Source organism: Equus caballus, chromosome 9, assembly GCF_041296265.1.
Source record: "Equus caballus isolate H_3958 breed thoroughbred chromosome 9, TB-T2T, whole genome shotgun sequence".
Taxonomy (NCBI): domain Eukaryota; kingdom Metazoa; phylum Chordata; class Mammalia; order Perissodactyla; family Equidae; genus Equus; species Equus caballus.
In genome coordinates, this window is record NC_091692.1 from 14,871,297 (window position 1) to 14,877,296 (window position 6,000).

The following is a 6,000-nucleotide window of genomic DNA, read 5'->3' on the forward strand; positions in this document are numbered from 1 at the left end:
TCAAAAACTTTCTAACAAACAAAAGTCCAGGACCAGATGCTTACACTAATGAATTCTACCAAACATTCAAAGAAGAATTAAAATGAGTTTTTCTCAAACTCTTCTGAAAAATAGAAGATGAGGGAACACTGCCAAACGCATTTTATGAGGCCAGCATTACTGTGATACCAAAATCAGACAAGGATGCCACAAGACAAGAAAATTATAGGCCAATATCGCTGATAAACATAGATGGAAAAATCATCAACAAAATATTAGTAAACCAAATTCAACAGTACATTAAAAGGATCATACACCATGATCAAGTGGGATTTAATCTGAGGGTGCAAGGATGGTTCGACATTTGCAAATCAATCTATGTGACTCACTACATTAACAAAATCAAGGATAAAAATCATATGCTCATCTCAGTAGATGCAGAAAAAGCATTGACGACATTCAACATCCATTGATGACAAAAACTCTCAAAAGAGTGGGTACAAAGGGAACATACCTCAACATAATAAAAGCCATATGTGACAAGCCTACAGCTAACATCATAGTCAATGGCAAAAAGCTGAGAGCTTTTCCTTTAAGATCAGGAAGAAGACAGGGATGCCCATTTTCACTAGTTTTATTCAACATGGTATTGGAAATCCTAGCTAGAGCAATTAGGCAAGAAAAAACAATAAAAGACATCCAAATTGGAAAAGAAGAACTAAAACTGTCCTTATTTACAGATGACATGATATTATATATAAAAACCCTAAAGACTCCACCAACAAACTGTTAGAACTAATAAACTAATTCAGTAAAGTTGCAGAATATAAAATTAATGTACAAAAATCTATTGTGTTTCTATACACTAATAATTGTCTATTAGAAAGAGAAATTAAGAAAACACTCTCATTTACAGTTGCAACAAAAAGAATAAAATATCTAGGAATAAATTTAGACAAGAAAGTGTAAGACCTGCACACTGAAAACTTTAAGACATTAATGGAAAAAAAAAATTGAAGACAACACAAATAAATGGAAAGATATTCCATGCTCACGGATTGGAAGAATCAATATTGTTAAAATGTGCATACTACCAAAGCAATCTAAAGATTCAAGGCAATCTCTGTCAAAATTCCAATGGCATTTTTCGCAGAAACAGAGCAAACAATCCTAAAATTTGTAAGGAACCACGAAAGACCCTGAATAACTAAAGCAATCTTGACAAAGAAGAACAAAGATAAAGGCATCATGCTCCCTGATTTCAAACTATACTACAAAGCAATAGCAATCAAAACAGTATGGTATTGGCATAAAAACAGACACATAGATCAATGGAACAGAATAGAGACCCAAGAAATAAGCCGAAGCATATATGGTCAATTAATTTACAACAAAGGAGCCAAGAATGTATAATGGGGAAAGGACAGTCTCTTCAACAAATGGTGTTGGGAAAACTGGAGAGCTACATGCAAAAGAATGAAACTGGACCAATATCTTGCACCATACAAAAAAATGAACTCAAAATGGGTTAAAGACTTGAATGTAGTAGCTGAAACCAAATAACTTCTAAAAGAAAACATAGATGGTAAGCTCCTTGACATCAGTCTTGGCGATGATTTTTGGGATTTTGGCACCTAAAGCAAAAACAACAAAATAAAAAATAAACAACTGGGACTACATCAAACTAAAAAGCTTCTGCACAGGAAAGAAAACCATCAACAAAATGAAAAGGCAACCTACTGATTGGGAGAATATAATTGCAAATAGTATATCTGATAGGAGGACAATATCCAAAGTATATAAAGAACTCATACAGCTGAGCAGCAAAACCCACAACAATCCAATTAAAAAACTGGCAGAGGACGGAATAGGCGTTTTCCAAAGACAGACAGGTAGCCAACAGTACATGAAAAGGTGCTCAACATCACTACCCATCAGGGAAATACAAGTCAAAACCACAATGAGATATCACCTCATACTTGTTAGAATAGCTATCATCAAAAAGACAAGAAATAACAGGTATTGGTGAGGATGTGGAGAAAAGGGAATCCTTATATGCTGTTGGTGGGAATGTGAATTGGTGTAGCCACTATGGAAATCAGTATAGAGGTTCCTCAAAAAATTAAAATGGAACTACCACATCATCCAGCAATTCCACTTCTGGGCATTTACCCGAAGAAAACGAAAACACTAATTCAAAAAGATATATGCTCCCCCACATTCATTGCAGTGTTATTTACAATAGCCAAGACTGGAAACAACCTAAGTGTCCATCGACGGATGAATGGAAAAAGAAAATACAGTGTATATACACAATGGAATATTATTCAGACATAAAAAAATGAAATCTTGCCATTGGCGACATAGATGGACCTTGAGAGCATTATGCTAAATAAAATAAATCAGACGGAGAAAGATAAATACTGTATAATCTCAATTATACATGGAATCCAAAAAACAACAAAAAAAGCGCTCATAGATATAAAGAACAGATTGATGGCCACCAGAGGCGGGGGCTAGGGGGTGGGTGAAACGGATGAAGGATCAAAAAGGTACTAATTTTCAGTTATAAAGTCAGTAAGTCATGGGGATATAATGTACAGCCTGGTGACGATAGTAAATAATATTGTATTGCATGTTTGAGAGTAGCTCAGAGAGTAGTTCTTAAAAGCTTTCATCATAGGAAAAAAGATTTAGGTACATATGGTGTCAGGATGTTGACTTATTGTGGTGATCATTCTGCAATACATACAAATATTTAATCATTATGTTGTATACCTGAAATTAATATAATGTTATATGCCAATTATACCTCATTAAAAAAATGAAGGCTTGACAAGAAATGTAGAGTTATTATGTGCATATAAACTGGGAACTTCTGCCCCTGTGCTCCATGGGAAATTCCTACATCCCCAACGTGACAACATCCTTTGTGTTGGTTTAACTGCCTAAAGTCGCCTCTAGCTCCTTACTTCTACCAGGGTAAGTTCCATGCCTGTTTTGTCCATTGCATCTCCAACAAACAGCACATGTTAGAATTTATTTTAAAGAATTAAAGTACATCTGCAATGAAATACTGTTAAACATTTGATGTACCATTAAATAAATGATATAAAGCTATATCTATAGTCATAGAAAGCTGTCACAATATATTTAGTGAAGGAAAAAGTCAAGGTACAAATTGTATGTACACACACACGCAAATATACATTGTAAAAGATTTTTAGGCAAATATATACCAATATATACAGTGATAATCATTGAATGGTGGAATTTTGAAGCATTTTAACATCTTGATTATGTCTTTATTTTCTGAAGTTCCAATGAGTAAATGATATGTCTAAAATAATTTAAAGTTATTTTAATTTTTAAGTAAAATTTTCCCTATTTTCTGATCACTACATTTAGCAAGAATCAGCTCAAACACTATGTCTTCTGCAAAGAGGTAATTTCTTCCTTAAAGCTGGGTGTTTTGAGGCCACACCCAGTCCAAGGGGTGAAGTTTTCTCACTTCCCATGATCTCTGCTTTCGCTTCCATCTGCCCAATCTGTGAGGTAGATGAGCACTGGGTCACCCAGGCAGGCCAGCCCCATGGCGTGGGAGCCTTGGTTTGACCCTCTCTTTCCACAACCAGTACCATTTACCTTTTCACCACGTATTCAGTGAATATCTATGTGGTGCCCTCAAGGAGATCTCAAACTCCCCGGGAGACAGGTGCTCACACATACAGGCATGCTCAAGGCCAGTAAAGAGCAGGATTATCTATGTCCCACCTCCTCAAGGCCATGGTCTTTGCACTGTTCTGGTGGTTGCTAGCTACTCCTAGAAGCCAGTGGGCCCAGACAGTATTGACTGTTGTCCCTCTTTCCAGCTTAAGTGAATTTTAATATTTTCCAGTGGTAAAAGTACATGCTCATAGTGGAAATTTTCAAAAGTACACCAAAATATAAAGAAACAATAAACCCATGCATGGTTTTTCCATCTAAGGCATGACCACTGTTACTATTTCGACAACTTTCTTTTTAGCTTTTTTTCTTTTTTTCTTACATAGTTGAGATCAAATTGTATATTCACCTTTTTGTCTTGTTTTTCCTGGCAGTTTATGATGAGAATTGACCCACGTCATTAAACACACTTCCTAAACGTCATTGTTTAGGGAAGCATATCATTCATTGTATGAGCGTGTGCTATTTGCCAGATGCTGTGCTGAGCACGGTAGCAGCTGTAAGAACTCACACTGGGGAGCGCTAACTACTTTTCTATAAGCTGGACAAAGGGATTATTTCATCTGATGCTTACAACTTTATGAGATGAGTACTATCATTAACTCCATTGTTCAGAAGAAAAAAAGTCCTCTGATAAAGAAATGTAAAGCATTTGCTCAAAGTCAACAGTAGAACTAGGATGTGACCCTAGAAAATCTGACTCCAAAACCTGCCTACTTAACTCCTCTATTACACTGTCCCCACCCCAACCCCCTTCCCCCAAATGGACAGTAATGGCTGATAGTAAGCCATATGCCAGGTACCAGGTTAAGACTTTAACATGCGTTAATTTATCTATTTCCACTATCGTTCTATTACTGGCATCTTTTTACAGAGGAGAAAGGTGAGACCTGGTTAGGATAGAGAAGGTGCTTAAGATCACACAGGTAGGGAGTGGTGGTCTTGAGTTTGAACCCAGGTCTCTGACTCCAGCCCCCAACCTGACTGCCCTTCTCCACTAGAACAAAAGACAGTCTCATTGCCACATCCAATGTCAAGAAGTTTTTCCTCTGTTTTCTTCTGACAGTTTTATAGTTTTAGCTTTAACGCTGAAGTCTTTGATCCATTTTGAGTTAATTTTTGTATATGGTGTTAGATAAGGATCCAACTTCATTCTTTTGTATGTGGATATCAAGTTTCCCCAGCGCCATTTGTTGAAAAGACTGTCCTTTCTCCCCTGAATGGTCTTGGCTCTGTTGCTGAAAATCATTTGACCATATATGCAAGAGTTTATTCCTGGGCTCTCTATTCTATTCCATTGGTCTACACTTCTGTCTTGATGCCAGTAGCACGCTGTTTTGATTACTTTAGCTTTGTGCTAAGTTTTGAAATCAGGAAGTGTAAGACCTCCAAACTTTGTTCTTCTTTTTCAAGATTTTTTTGGCTATTTTGGGTCCCTTGAGATTCCAGGTGAATTTTAGGATGGATTTTTCTATTTCTGCAAAAAATGTTGTTGGGATTCTGAAAGAGTCCGCAATAAAGACATGCAAATTGATATTGTAATAACGTGCTATGAGTGTTGGGGGCCACTAATCTTCCCCATTAAACTGTAAGCACTTCAAGGGTAATCATTTCATATTTGTATTCCCCTCAGAATCCAGTATTGAATCGGGTGCTGGGTAGAACTCAATTAATGCCCGTGAATGAATCAGGATTACAGAGCATCAATACTTATTTCCTTGTCTGATAAGAACCAAGATGTTTTAAGAACTGAACAAAATGAACTGAAAATAAACAGATTTCTTCTTTATGGTCAGACTTCAAATTTCTCAGTAAAGTAAAACAAAGTGGAGTCCTGGCTGGCGCAAACATGTCATAATTTGCATGATTATTGAAGAGCTTTGACAGATGCAAAATAAAGTGTGGACTTCTTTTTGTACAGTTTAAAACAAGTAGAACCTCTTTCTCCCCAGCCAGCTGTAGCTTAATAAAATCTAAAGGTTTTATATATATAAAGCCTGACCATCAGGGATAAGTAGTTTATTATTTCAGGATCTACATTACTGGCAGCATGCTTATTGTAAACGCTCAGGATTGGACGTGGTCTATTCTATTTATAGCATTCATACTATTTTTTAAGTTTAAATAAACAGATTGACGAATTGAAGTTCGCATAGTAATGTTGTTGTATAATGTAAGAGGCATGAAACGTAAACCTCTTCCTTCCCTCTGTGGAGTCTAATGAAACTGCCAGTTGTTTATTTTAGCATGAGAAACTCTTGGCCTGCAGAGCACAGGAAAGACAGAAGAAACACT